The sequence below is a fragment of the Heteronotia binoei genome, chromosome 19 (assembly GCF_032191835.1).
Source record: "Heteronotia binoei isolate CCM8104 ecotype False Entrance Well chromosome 19, APGP_CSIRO_Hbin_v1, whole genome shotgun sequence".
NCBI lineage: Eukaryota > Metazoa > Chordata > Lepidosauria > Squamata > Gekkonidae > Heteronotia > Heteronotia binoei.
The window spans coordinates 36,031,644-36,046,557 of record NC_083241.1 but is presented as its reverse complement, the minus strand read 5'-3'; the positions used below and the strand labels follow the sequence as shown (position 1 = coordinate 36,046,557).

At 48.0% G+C, this 14,914-nt stretch overlaps 1 long non-coding RNA gene across 2 annotated transcripts in view; it reads left to right on the top strand.

Annotated features, from left to right (window-relative positions):
• The first annotated feature begins 233 nt into the window (after positions 1-233).
• LOC132587717 (uncharacterized) overlaps positions 234-14,914 on the top strand; it is a 72,842-nt gene continuing 58,161 nt past the window's right edge. For both annotated transcript variants that reach the window (XR_009556464.1, XR_009556465.1), the window contains exon 1: positions 234-453. This is a non-coding gene — a long non-coding RNA (uncharacterized LOC132587717). The remainder of the gene's footprint in view (positions 454-14,914) is intronic.

Genomic DNA, 14,914 nt, shown 5'->3' with positions numbered 1-14,914 from the left:
CCATCCAAGTACTTACCAGGGCTGACCCTGCTTAGCTTTTGAGATCTGATGAGATCTAGTTAGCCTGTGCAATCAATGTCAAGGCAGAGAAGAGTTGCCAAATAAACGCCCATTCATCAGAAGCAAGTGGCCTTTCTTTTTCTGTTCTTTTTTTTTTTGCCCTTATCTCCTGTTTGCGCTTCAGAGCGATATTGCAAAGGCAAAAAAAAAGTACCTCCCTCCCCTAACAATGGAAAGGGGGAGGAACACAGAACAGAACCCACCTGGAGGATGTGTCCAAAACAGAACCTTAGGCGGCTAATTTTCTTTCCTGTAGGGCCTTACCACCACGCGTCCCAGTTGGCACTTTAAAAACACACACAAGAAGGTTCTGACCTCCTGAAAGCTCAACAGGCGTTTGCAGTCACCAGCCACTCCAAGACAAACACAGGAGAGTGCATTCGCTATCTCTACGTAAGTACAGACGGCTTTTGCGTTAGTGCTTGCCAATGCACTTCGGGGCAAGGTGTGTCGATTTCAGTAGGAAGGAACGCAAATGCAGGAGACTACCGGTTTCTCGGTCCCAAGAATGTGGGACTTGCTGTTCTTAAGGGGTGGAGGAGACTTAGGATAGTAAGCAATCAAGCCCTTGAGGCTTGTTTTGTGGTTACATTTGGCCACGGGGAAGGGGAAAAGGCAATTTATCTCCACAAAAGACTTCCGATGTTCCTCTTCTGCAATTTATACATGTGTAACTCCGTCAGAAGGCAAGGTCGTAATTCAGATCAGCGGCTTGTTTGTGGCTGGAAACGTTCAGTAAAGAAAAGCCAAGGTGGCTGCGTTCAGCAACTCAAACATGGTTTCTTTTTTTGGAAAGAACCTCAGAAATGCTAAAAAAAAAAAAAAAGTGTGGATGTGCCACGCTCGTGCATAACAACAAAAGTTCCGTAATGCTCCTCTGTATCCTGCTCGCTTACGGAGCGCAAGAAGAATTTTGATGACACAGTCTCACTCCATCTGTGCTCTAATCTAAAAGCGATAGAAATGCATTCACTGAGAACTGGGGGGGGGGGGGGAGGGTGGCACAAATGCACTTCAAACATTCTGGGCCAAGGCCTCTGACTGCCGATAACGCTCTGTGCTGCTGAACTGAGCTCTTTGTGTATCTGGAGCAGATAGCGGGAGGCTGGCGGAGTACATGCGTTTACCCACATTCCCTTAAGCTCTTTGCCAGACCAAATATTGTGCTTTAGGGACACTGTGAGACTTGAAAGCTTGTGCTTCATTTCTCCTCGATGAGTCTCATGAACCTTTTTTCTTTGGCTCCAAATCACAGCTGACTGATGATGACCCCGTGGGGTTTCTCAAGGCAAGAGACCAGACAGAGGTGGTTTGCCATGGCCTGTCTCTGCGTAGCAACCCTTTGGAGGTCTCCCATCCAAAGACTAACCAGGGCCAAGACTACTTAGCTTTCAAGATCTGATGAGACTGGGCTAGCCTAGGGGCCATCCAGCTCAAGGCCCATGCACCTTAGGTGCACTCAAAGCAAATTTTCTTATGCACAAGGGGAGGTGGGAGAGAAATAAACCTCAAACTATCCCCTATCTATGGTTGCCAAGCCCCACCTGGGGGTAGAGGGTCAGAAAGTGTGCAGGGGGAGGAAAACGGCCTTGAGCCGTTTTTGAGCGAAGTGCCGGTTTGAAATCACACGAGAGATTTCGAGTTCTCATTTATTCATTGAAAGCATTTAAGCAGTTGCGAAATGCACTGAAAACATTGCTGCAAATTCATTTTAAATTTGGACGCCTTTTGTAATGATTCATGGAGCACCCTATGCTGGAAGAGTAATCGAAGCAGGACCTTTTAAGTCGACTGCCTGCCCGTCAGGACTCCTTGGTGGAAGAATTATTTATTTTGATTGTGTACCTCTAAATGATGCTTCTTGTGATGTTTGCTATTCCATGAATTACATCTTAGTTATTTGGTCACTATAAAAACAGGTTTCCTACCTGTAACTGATGATCTTCGAGTGGTCATCTGTGCAGTCACACTGATGGGAGAAGGCGCCGGCACCGATCACGATCGGTAACTTCAAAGTCGCGGATTTCCGCGCCCCTGTCCTGGTGCGCATGCGCAGGCACCCCCCCACGCGCATGCTCACCGGGACAGGAGCGGACATCCCGCCAGTTCCTTCTGACCGCTGCATGAGCCCCTGGGACGGACCAGCAGCAGTGGGGAAAGTGGGCGGGTAGTGTGACTGCACAGATGACCACTCGAAGATCATCAGTTACAGGTAGGAAACCTGTTTATCTTCTTCGTGGTCTCTGTGCATCACACTGATGGGAGAATAGCAAGCTAACAGCCTACCTGGAGGAGGGTTGCACGGTCCGTCAACAGGTGAGCGACTGCAGAACTGCATGGCCCACAGACGAACTATGCCTCCAGTGAAGGTCCAACGCATAATGCTTAATGAACGTATGCGGGGAGGACCAGGTAGCTGCTTTACAAATGTCTCGCAATGGCACTCCCTTCATGAATGCAGCTGAGGTCGCCATTGCCCTTGTGGAGTGCGCTTTAATAGGCCCTGGAAGAGGCCGCTTCCGCAGTAGATAACACAGCCTAATCGTCTCTGTCAACCATTTCGATAGTCTCTGCGACGAGATTCTCTGCCCCAAAGAGGCAGAGGCGTAGGAGACGAAAAGCCTAGGGTCCTTCCGCGAGGGCCCCACTCTGTGTAAGTAAAAGGAGAGTGCCCGCTTTACGTCTAGAGCATGAAGCCGCCTTTCCGAATCCGTAGCCGGGTTCGGGAAATAGACTGGCAAACAAATTTCTCTGTTCAAGTGGAAGGAGGACACCACTTTGGGCAAGGAAGTCACATCTGGGCGCAACCACACACCCTCTGGCCAGAAACGAAGGTAGGGGTCATCACATCACAATGCCGCCAGCTCCCCAACCCTCCATGCTGAGGTAATAGCCACCAGGAACGCCGTCTTCCACAATAATAACTGCAAGAAGCACGAGGCCATAGGCTCAAAGGGTTTCCCCATGAGGGCCTCCAAGACCCCCGGTAAATCCCAAGACGGAGTAGGGTCCCTAACAGAGGGGTACAGCCGCGCCAAGCCCCGCAGAAAACTCTTTGTGGTGGGGTGCGCAAACACCAATCGGCCTTCGATATGTTCATGGTTGGCTGAGATGGCCAAGTAAACCCTAATGGAGGATATTGCCAATCCCTTGTCTAGCAAGGAGAGCAAAAAGTCGAGAATGCTGGGGAGGCCCATTTTCGCCGGGTCCCCCCCGCCACCAGAGGTGAACTGAACAAACTGTGTCCACTTATAGGCATGCGATTTTCTCGTAGACTTCCTTCTACAGTTAAGGATAACATGCTGAACCCTTGCCGACAGCGGGTTCACCTGATCCTCCACGCCGTCAGTTTTAGGTGTGGAACATCGTGGTGGACTATTAGTCCCTGTTGGGAGAACAGTAAGTCCGGCACTGAGGGAAAGTGGTGAAAGATGCCCTCGGACAGCTGCAGAACGGGGGCAAACCAGTGTTGCCTGGGCCACCATGGGGTGACCAGAATCCCTCTCGGGCGTTCCCTGTATAGTTTTTGTACTACCCGCGTGATTAGTGGGATTGGGGGAAACAGGTACACGTGACGACGGTCCCACTGGAGCAGGAGGCCGTCCCCCAGTGACAGTGGATCTCTCCCCCCTCGGCAACAGAATCTTCTGCACTTCCTGTTTTCGTGGGTGGCGAAGACGTCTATCTCCGGCGTCCCCCACTCCTGAAAGACCGGTTGAAGGAAACTCCAATTGAGCTCCCATTCGTGTAGGGACGCCCCTCTCCGACTGAGAAAGTCCGCACACACGTTTTGTTCGCCCGGAAGATGAGCCGCTGTCAGATACGTGCTCATCTCTCTGCAGATCTCCCAAATGCGTAACGCTAGAAAACAGAGCTTCCGGGACACCGTGCCCCCCTGCCTGTTTATGTAGGCCAGTGCTGTGGTGTTGTCCGTCAGAATCGCCACTGTCTGATCTGCTAGCAACGGCCTGAAGGAAATAATAGCGTGATGAATCGCTAGAAGCTTCAGGAAGTTGATATGGTACTGTAGGTGGTCCTTGGGCCATCTGTCGCCCACACATAGTCCATCCACATGCGCGCCCCATCCCCACAGGGACGCGTCCGAGGTCAAGGTTATTGTTGGGCGTGCCCTGTAGAACGGCGCTCCCTCTAGTAGGTTGCGCTTGTGCTGCCACCACCGAAGAGTCACTAAAACCTCCCTTGGAATGGAGAATCTGCGTAGAGGGGAGTCCTCCCCACACCTGAAGTGCTTCATGAACCACAACTGAAGGCTCCTCATGTGGAACCTGGCAAAGACTAGCACCGCTGTCGTGGATGCCATCAAGCCCAGTAGACGCTGCACCTGAAGAGCGGTGACCGTGTGGTTTCTCTGAAATACCTGTATCAGGTCTATAATGTCCTTTGCCCGCTTCTCGGGTAGAAACGCCCTGCACACCTGCGTGTCCAAGATCGCCCCGATAAACTGAACTCTTTGAGAGGGCTGTAGACAAGATTTCTTTGTGTTCACCTGTAACCCCAACTTCTGCAGAAGGGTCAGGGTAGCGGAAATATGCTGTAGGAGCCTGGCCTCTGACTTGGCCACCAGCAGCCAGTTGTTGATGTATGGGTATATCGCTATGCCCTGTAATCTGAGATGAGCCGCCACCACTACCATTGTCTTTGTAAACACCCTGGGGGCTGTAGACAGGCCGAAGGGCAGGGCTCTGTACTAATAGTGCATAGTCCCGATGGCGAACCGGAGAAATTTTCTGTGGGATGGATGGATGCTTATATGAAAATAAGCATCCTGCAGGTCTAGGGTGGCCATCCAATCTCCTGGATTCAGCAACGGAAGTATGTTGGGCAAGGAAGTCATTCGGAACTTTTGATGTGGTATGTAGAAGTTGAGACCCCGAAGGTCCATGATGGGACGCAGGCCTCCATCCCTCTTTGGGATCGCAAAGTAACAGGAACAGAAACCCAGTCTCAATTGGTCCGACGGGACCAGTTCTATGGCCTCTTTCCAGAGCAAGGCGTTCACCTCCTCTTGGAGCGTTGGTGACGGGGTTGTGTAGACGAATGTTGGAACCTCTGGTTCCTGTTGAAACTCTATCAGGTAGCCCACCCGGACTATCGATAACACCCACTCATCTGTTGTTTTTGTGGACCACGCCTGGTAGAAAGGCCATAGCCGGGTACGGTCCGAAGGACAGGAGGGGAGGGAGAAATATGGGGAAGGACAGTCAAAGGCCCTGCTTGGGTTGCCTGTTTCCCTTCTGGCGAGATGACTGCGAAGAGGTCGGGGAGTATTTGGACTTAGTGCTGTACTGGCTCTTAGCAAAGGGAGCCCCAGTTTTGGGCCTCCGTTGTTGTTCCCCTGACTGCTTCGGGAATGGCTTTTTAATCCAAGGTCTTGACCATGGTCGCTTGCTCTGCTGCCAGGACGAGGCTGGAACTCCCAAGTTCCTGGAGGTTCTGATGCTTTTATCCATTTCTTGCAATACTGTATCGGTATTGGCACTGAACAGCCCTTTACCATCAAATGGCAAATCCTCAACGTATGCCTGGGTGTCAGCTTGCAACGCTGTAGATCTGAGCCATGAATGTCTCCTCAGTGTGACAGCTGTCGTGAGGGTTTTTGCGCCAATGTCGCCAGCATGTTTCGCGGAGTTCAACTGTTGTTTGGCTAATGCCATGCCCTCATTCTGAATCTTCCGGATGGCATTCTTAGTCTGCTCCGGAAGTCCTGGTAGCAATGTGGACAGTTGGTCCCATAAGGCGTATTGATATCGCCCCATACATGCAGCGTAGTTCGCCACCTTCAGCCCCAGTGCACCCGCCGAGTACACCCGTCGTCCCAAACTGTCAAGTTTCTTGCCTTCCTTGTCTGGGGGGGTAGCATGGGTTTTCCTCGCTTTCAATGATGATGCTACCACTACTGAGTTTGGCTTGGGGTGATTAAAAAGGAAGTCCGCTGTAGATTCTTGTATACGGTACATGTGATCAAGCCTGCGTGAGGATATAGGTGTGGACGCAGGCTTGTCCCACGACGCCTTTGCCGTGTGCAGTAGTACCGTTGTCAGGGGGAAGGCGACCGCTGTTGATGTGTCCCTCTGTACTATGTCGAACACGCTGTCCGTGATGATAGGTTGAGGCTGTACCGTTGTAAGAGACAGGGACTGTGCCATTCTCTTTATCAGGTCCCCATATGATTTTAAGTCCTCCGAGGGGGAGATAGGTTGATCCTCACCCACTTTGTTGGATGGTGATTGCTCCTCCGGAGACGATAGCACCCCTTGTTCTTCCGGTATTGACCCTTCTGTCGACCCCGGGGAGCCTACTGGGGATTCTGATTGTTCAGAAGGTTGAGATGTTCTATCCCGACCAGGATCGGGGGTTGTGACCTCCTGGACTGGAGGGCGTGGGGACTTCTTTTTCTTGTGGGGTTCCTCTGTCGGAGGCTTTGACATCGATGCCGACGGGGTGTGCTTCTGAGGCCGGTAGGATGTCCTAGATCGATAGGACGCTTCCGAGCGCTGATCCCACTCCGTCTGGCGTGGGGGAAACCATGGAAACACCGATGGCATTGGACATGATCCATACAGATATTGCCATCGGCGTTGATCCCATGGCAGTGGTGGTGGTGCCCTCTGCAATGGGGAGTTCTCCCGATGTCTTCTGGGGGAGCAGTCATCTGGGGATCTGTCTCTCGATACCCGGAAATCTCGTCGATGTCGAGGGCTCCAAGACTGGTCCCGCTGCGAGCTTTTAGAGCGATCGCTTTTCACTGGCTCACGTCTCAGATTGAGGGGGGAACTCTATAAGGACTCCGAGATCGGTCCCGCTGGGCTCTGTCGGACCGATCCCGAGAGCCGTCCTCTACCTGTATAAGGTCTGCAGGACTGTCCTCTCTTCCTGACCGTTGTGCTGCTTCTAAATCGCGGTCGGAGTCTGGACGAGATTGCGATTTGCGTCGACATCGACTCTAGCATCGGTGGGCTCGGTCGATGGCGTGGAGAAGCAAACAGCTTTAAAGGTGGAACAACCAGCGCTGTCGGGTGCGGCGGAGACTTTGGAGAGGAGCGAAGAGCGGTTTTGCAATGTTTCAGCTTATCCGCCTTCTTCTTCGGCTCCGAAGAAGCTCCCTTAACTTCCTTGGACCTCTTTGCTGGTGTAGAGGTATCCGACGTTGAAGCCGAGCCCGGTCTTTTTAGGGGCATATCGGCGTCGGAGGAGGTCTTGTCGGTATCGACCACCGACATCGAAGATTTTGGCACGCTCTCCGATGAAGCCGCCATTTTGCGAGGGGACAGCGCTTGTTCCATCAAGGCTGCGGCAAGACGAGCCGCTCGATTTTTCCTCGTTTGCCTGGAAAACTTAGCGCAGTGGGCGCAAGAGTCTGACTTGTGCGTCTCTTCCAGGCAAAGCAGGCACAGGGTGTGGCCGTCCGGAGGTGCGATTTTGCTGCCACACTTCCTGCACCGTTTGAAAAATCCCCAGCGCTTTTCCATGCGCGGAAAGCGCGGGGGTGAGGGGGAGAGGAGGTGGGGGGGAAAGGGAAGGGAAACTGGAAGTTGGAAAAATAACGAACGCCCTTTTTCTCCCCACTCACGGACGATGTAATAGCAAGTCAAAGTCTCTAGAAATTCCTCTCTGGAAATCCAACGAACGCTATGAAGAAATCCACCAACCGTAGCGAAGATTGACTGATCTCAGAGAACTGGCGGGATGTCCGCTCCTGTCCCGGTGAGCATGCGCGTGGGGGGGTGTGTGTGTGTGTGTGCCTGCGCATGCACACCAGGACGGGGGCGTGGAAATCCGTGGCTTTGAAGTTACCGATCGTGATCGGCGCCGGCGCCTTCTCCCATCAGTGTGATGCACAGAGACCACGAAGAAGATCTATTGGTTGTTTACATATATAATCCCCCAGTTGGGGGCAGAGGATCATAAAGTGTGTGGGGGAGAGGGAAATGTCAGCTGGGCACTCCATTACATATGGAGACCGGTTCCTATAAGATATAATGGAGAATTGATCCATGGGTTTCTGGGGCTCTGAGGGGGGCGCTGTTTTCTTGAGGTAGAGGCACCATATTTTCAGCTTAGCATCTGGTGCCTCCCCAAGTTTCAAAACGATTGGACCAGGAGGTCCAATTCTATGAGCCTCAAAGAAGGTGCCTCCATCCTCCATTATATCCAATGAAAGAAAAGCATATAAAATGCGATGGCCAGAACTTCCCTCCGAGTTCAATCACACTTATCACAAAGTCTCCTGGCTCCACCCCTAAAGTCCCCAGGTATTTCTTGATTAGGACCTGGCAACCCTACTCCTATCTGCCCATTCAGAAAGAAAACGGAAATAGGTTAGCTCTGTGAGGATAAAGCCATCCCATGATCCAAAGACGTTAACAAGAAAACAAAAATCTGCAGGACCTCCAAGAACAATTGCACCCATGGGTATATAGGACAATTTATATTTGCATATAATATCAGTGGAAAGTGCTGCTGAGTCACAGCCAGGGCTTTTTTTAAAGCAGAAACGCAGTTCCGGCTGGCTTGGTGTCAGGGGTGTGGCCTAATATGCAAATGAATTCCTGCTGGGCTTTTTCTACAACAAAGCCCTATGTCAGGGGTGGCCAATGGTAGCTCTCCAGATGTTTTTACCTACAACTCCCATCAGCCCCAGCCATTGGCCAAGCTGGCTGGGGTTGATGGGAGTTGTAGGCAAAAAAAACATCTGGAGAGCTACCATTGGCCATCCCTGCCCTATGTGAAACAATGGTGACATCAGGGTGTGGTCTAATATGCAAATGAGTTCCTGCTGGGCTTTTTCTACCAAAAAAGTCCTGGTCACAGCTGACGTAAGGTTTTCAAGGCAAAAGATCCTCAGAGGTGGTTTGCCATTGGTTACCTCTCAATAACAGCCCTGGACTTCCTTGGTGGTCTCCCACCCAAGTACTAACCCGGGCTGACCTTCTGAGATCTGATAAGATCAGGCCAGCCTGGGCCACGCGGGTCAGGGGTTTACAAATAATAGACATTTACAAGAAAAGAAAAGAATACTCCAAAGCGACTCTTATATCAACTACAGCAAGCTGTAGATGAGAAGATAAATGGGAGTACACATTAATTATTACTCCTAAGGACTACAGACACCACAAAAATAAGGTAGCAAGGTCCAGTTCAAACATTAAGAGCAAGGATGGGTGAAAAGCATTTCCACCACGAGTTAGCTTTGTTGTCTGAAAGGCATCCGCTGCTCTTTGGAAAAAGAAAAAAGCTAGTCAGAAAAGGATGCTGTCAGTCAAGTTTTAGACATCACAAATGAGAAGTAACTTTAAAGGATCAAAAAACAAAATCCAGTATTGCCAATCCCCGTAGACCCAACTCCACTGAGAAGCATAGGTTACTGTACCTTTGCAGTATAGCGGTAACCTTGGATTTGGGCATCTCACCTAAAGCTGCAGAAGACTCCCATTAATTCACTAGATGTATCCGCCCTCTTTCGATCTAAAGTGGAATGCTTTTGAGGCTCATTGCAAGTTTTTGTCAAGCACCATGCGGCTCTTTAATTTACCAGACGAGCAGGTTTCCGGCGAAGAACAGCGTTCCCTTCACACCTGGAAGTGGAACAGGGTTAATGTTAGGATAGCAGGCATCACTGTGCTTCTCGTTTAGTTTCTTGGAAGTTAAGGAACCTCAGCGTGTGGATTTGTTCTGTTGCCATGAATTTTAGGACTGGAATCTTGAGGTCTAGTTCTGGCACAACCTCTGCATGTTCACCCCGAGGGGGAAGAGGGGAAAACACAAGCACAGGAGATCACTTTTTATGGGAATGCATTTTCAAAGTTCCGGAATGAAGCCTGGTGGTTTGTTTGTTTAGACTTGCTTCCAAACTCTGCCCCTGGGGTCAGTTACGCAACACAAATATTTGCATTTCCATTTTTTTTTAAAGAAAAGAGAGAGAGTTATCCTTCCCCCAGCAGAACTCACAGCCCAGGTCTTACACTATATTCTGTGTAATATGAAAGAAAAGGTGGAATTGAAAGCAGAACATTTTAAAAATAATCTGATTGATGATATGCAATTTTCCCATTCCAGAGCCCTGAGTTCCAACTCTCTCTTCTGACTGTCGACAGAGAGGCCTACTCTTTCCCCAACCAATACAATATCCTGTACAAACCCCTACTTTCTGCTCCCACAATTTGCTGTAAATTGTTGGGTTGTTGGACTATGATGCTACTCTGGTCTGTACCATCAGAGAATTTTTAAAGGCTCTGGACTCTCTTTTCTTTGTTATACAGTGCTGCAACACTGTGAAATGATTCTTCAGACTGTCATATTGTTCTAAGGGTTAAAAGTTTTTTGCAGCAAGTTTTATTGCTGTGAATTTTATGTTGTAACCCACCCTGAGCCCACTTGCGGGAAGGACAGGACAGAAATAAAACAGAACAACACCTTTCAATCCTTTTCTCTTGGATAGCCATGACATTTTTATTTCTCTTCCCCCACGTAACTCAGAACAGCCTACACAGTTCTCCCCTCTTCACTTTATCCTCACAGCAAGCCTGCAAAGTAGGTTTGTCTGAAAACGTGAGCAGCTCATCATCACCCAGTGACCAACAGGGGACTGAACTCAGGTTTCCCTAGTCCAGGGGTGGCCAAACTTGCTTAACACAAGAGCCACATAGAATAAACATCAGATGTTTGATAGCTGGAAGACATGAACATCAGATGTTTCAGTGGAGGGAGTGAGAAGATGGATGGATGGATGATAGATAGATAGAGAGATAGATAGATAGATAGATAGATAGATAGATGATAGATGATAGATGATAGATGATAGATGATAGATGATAGATAGATAGATAGATAGATAGATAGATAGATAGATAGATAGATAGATAGATAGATAGATAGATAGATAGATAGATAGATAGATAAGACAGACAGACAGACACTTTAAATGCATTTTCCAACCCAACTAAAATAAGTGATTTAAAGACAGAAATGCCTTTTCCAAGCCAGCTGACAGGGTGGTGGGGGCTTCAAGAGCCACACAATATGTGTGAAAGAGCCCTGCCTAGCGGCTCTCAAACATCTGTTTATTCTATGTGGCTCTTATGTTAAGCAAGTTTGGCCACCCCTGTTCTAAACTGACTAAGGAAAGACCAGACGCCTACCCAGTCCTCTTCATCCTCCAATGGAAAACCCTTTCATATGAATGAGAACAGCCAATAATGAGCCCTACGTGCCTAGTGGGTACCAAGCCTGATGGATGCCAAGGGAAATAGCAGGGGGCAATATGGTGCCCAAAGCCACAATGTTAGGGAACGCTACTCTAAGCTTTAGAAGCAGCAGAATTTCCTAACCCACCTCCCCAAAAAAACTTTCAGAAAGGAACAGCAATTGTTGCTTGGAGAAACAATAGATCTTACATGTTTGTGGAATTATATATACAGGCGTGGATTTCTCCCATTGCAGAACCCTAATAAAATGGAAGCTATTCTGATATAACATTAACTGCACAGAAAGGAGATCTAACACCTACAGATTAATCTGGCGAAGGATCAAAGGAAAACTGAAATGAGAAATCTTTGGGCGCGCATTTGGATGCAGCATTTTTTTTCCAGCCATGCCTGAAAAGTGACACAGATCAAATCCACCCGGCATTCTTCCCCTCACATTTGGGAGAATGAAGTAAAACACTCAGTGTTCTGTGTTATTTATAACCTTTGCCTTCAAGCCAGGTTAAGGAGAAACCGAGAAATTCTAACAACAGATAGAAATTAGCTAGCGTTCATTAACCCATCTGTATTAAATCTCGGTAACTCTCATTATGTTTCTAGATTTTAACATCTCCCAAAACTGATCTGTTCAGCTATACTGGAGATGGAGTTAGAGTTAAGGTTATGACAAAGAAAGATAGTTCAAACTGCAGCAAGAATATTCAATGACTGATTAGAAAGGAGGAGAGGCAAGGAACTCACATTACCTAATGAGTGTATCATTTTAAGATAACTGCTATTTAATGTTGGACAACTGAATTAAGTGGGGAAGCATTATGGACTTAACTGCGTGGTTTCATCTTACATTTAAGAGGTAGCGTAGCGCTAAGGGCCAAATCATGCAAGAAATCAGTGAATAGATGTGCAGCAAGGTGTATGTGAAATGTTAAACTCAGTCACAGCCATCCCAGAAACAGACTGGGACATTCCCCCTGTGACAGTTGTAGGGTTGCCAACTCTGGGTTGGGAAGTACCCGGAGATTTTTGGGGATGGAGCCTGAGGAGGGTGGAATTTGCAGAGTTAAGAGACTTCAATGGAATACAGTACCATAGAGTTCACCTTTCAAAGCAACCACATTTTCCAGTCGAACTGGTCTCCGCCTGGAGAACAGTTGTAATATCAGATGTCCAGCCACCATCTGGAGTGTTGGTAACCCTTGACATCAACTCCAATTTAACATCATCCTAAAGCTGCCACATATTGTAAATAATGCAATGCTGGGGTGGGGGGGCGATGGTTTAGCATCACATAAAGCACTTTTTTTTTTACTTATGACCAGACTTCAGCATTTCTCAGCCACCTCAGGGATGTCAAATACAATAAGCAGCAACCAAAACGCCAAAAAATCCACAGACCTTTGTATGAAAAGCCACAGCACTGGAAATGAAATCTGCTAGTTCTGAGTTACTTTCCATCAATCATTAACACTTGTGGGCACCATTCTGGGAAGGATGCATTTAGTATGAATGAAGTTGTAGCATGAAATATATCTCTCAAAGGCCAGCTGCATAACGGCACCAGGTTAATATGAAATACAGCGACCTTATCTCAAACACAACTCACTTTTTAGTTCAGCTTTGATGACAAATGGCCTCGCTTTTTAAGACACTACATTTGCAAACAGCTACATCTCCTTCTTATGGGCACCCCATATGGTAACTCATTTGCTTAGCTAGATCAAGCAATTCAGTCGACTGTAGCATTCAATCTCTTGCCTTATGCTTCAGATGGTCTCCGTGGCTTACTGCACATCACTGAATTCAGAGGTGCAACTCTGCTTTCAACTTCTGAGGTCAGCAAACTCCAAGATAGGTTTGACTGCTAACTGCTGTGCAGTGCTGAGACAAGGGAGAATCTACACATTGGTGGTAAAGGCCGTGGATCAGTGCAGAAGGTCCCAGGTTCAAAGCCTTGCACCTCCAATTTAGCGGATGAGGTAGTAGGTTATCTGAGAGACCTCTGCTGTAGACCCTGGAGATCCACTGCCAGTCTGAGTAGACAATGCTGACTTTGACAGACTGAGGGTCTGATTCAGTATAAGACAAATTCATGTGTTCATGTGATGGAAAAAGCCATTAAGTTGCAGCCAATTTATGACTATCCCATAGGGTTTTCAAGGAAAGAAATGAATGAAGGTGGATTGCCATTGCCTGCCTCTGCTTAGCTATCCTGGACTTCCTTAGTGGTCTCCCACCCAAATACTAACCTGGGCTGACCCTGCTTAGCTTCTAAGAACTGATTGGGCTAGTCTGGGCCTGCATGGTAATTTACATATTACGGGGACTAAGTAATCACTGGCTTTAGGTGACCTTCCAGTGCTAACCCAGACCCAAACAGCTTTACCCCTCATGGCAATAGATCAAGCTGTGTTTGTCTGTAGCAGTGGAAAACCCAAGACTCCAAGTAGCATTTTACAGATGAACAAAATTTGTAATGGGTTAGGAACTTTTGTGAGTGACTGCTCCCTTCTTCAGATACAGCTAGAATTTATTTTCTTCTATTTTTATCCCACCCTCCCCGCAAGTGGGCGCAAGGCAGGTTTACAAGTCACACAATATCAGTACAATTTAATTAATTAAAATCATGTTACTATCAAAACAACAGTCAGAGTGGGTTTGCCTCAACAATGATGCTCAGTTTGGGCTAGTCGGAGGCCAGCATTGTCAGAGGGGGAGGCCAAGATGGATTTGTGATGTCTGCTGCCTCATTCAAAAGCACAGAGGTATGTGAGTCCATCTGTTTATAATTACATTTTGGAGAGTGTGGAGCAATTTTAGTTAGCACATGACAATAGCGGGCAAATGACAATAACAGGTGAATGACAATAGTAAGCATGATGGGATTAGGTGTGATATGCAGGTAGGTGTGGGGAAACCAACATTGGTAATGAGGAGGAAAATCTAAGTCTTGATTCAGTCCAGGAGGATGTATCATCTTGAGTTCCATTATCAGTTGCAATTCAGCTGTCTGTCTTTCTAGTCTCTCTTTGAAATTCCTTTGTAAGAGAACTGCTACTCTTAGGTCAGCAACTGAATGTCCTGGAAGGTTAAAATGCCATTCCCCCCCCTCTGGGTTTTAAATGCTGTGGTTTCTAATGTCAGACTGATGTCAACTTATTATCTGTCGTAAGGACTGGCCTGTTTGTCCAATGTAGAAGGTGGAAGGGCATTGCTGACACAAGATGACATAAATCACATTAGATGAACAGGAGTATGAACCTGAGATGGTATGACTGATATCGCTGCTAGTTTCTGTCGTTTCACTCCTCCTAAGGCTATTAACTGCAGTGGACTTAGAAGGGTGGAACTCTGTTTAGGATGGAACTTGCTTGCTTCCTTCTCAGAGGTGAGAGCACAGCAGCACATCACTCCACTTCAGTGCATCTCGCAAACAAGGTTCTCATGAGTGATTTTGCTTGTTGCTAAACGTTCAAACAACTCTTCAGAGCCTATCCACCCCTCCCAACACAAATTTCGTGGGAAGTTACATTTAAAGAGGAATAGAAAGGAATCTCAACACTCTCACTTGGCAACCCACTTTGTAGGAGACATACCATGAGAAGTTTGAGGAGGCAGGCAGCAGACTATGC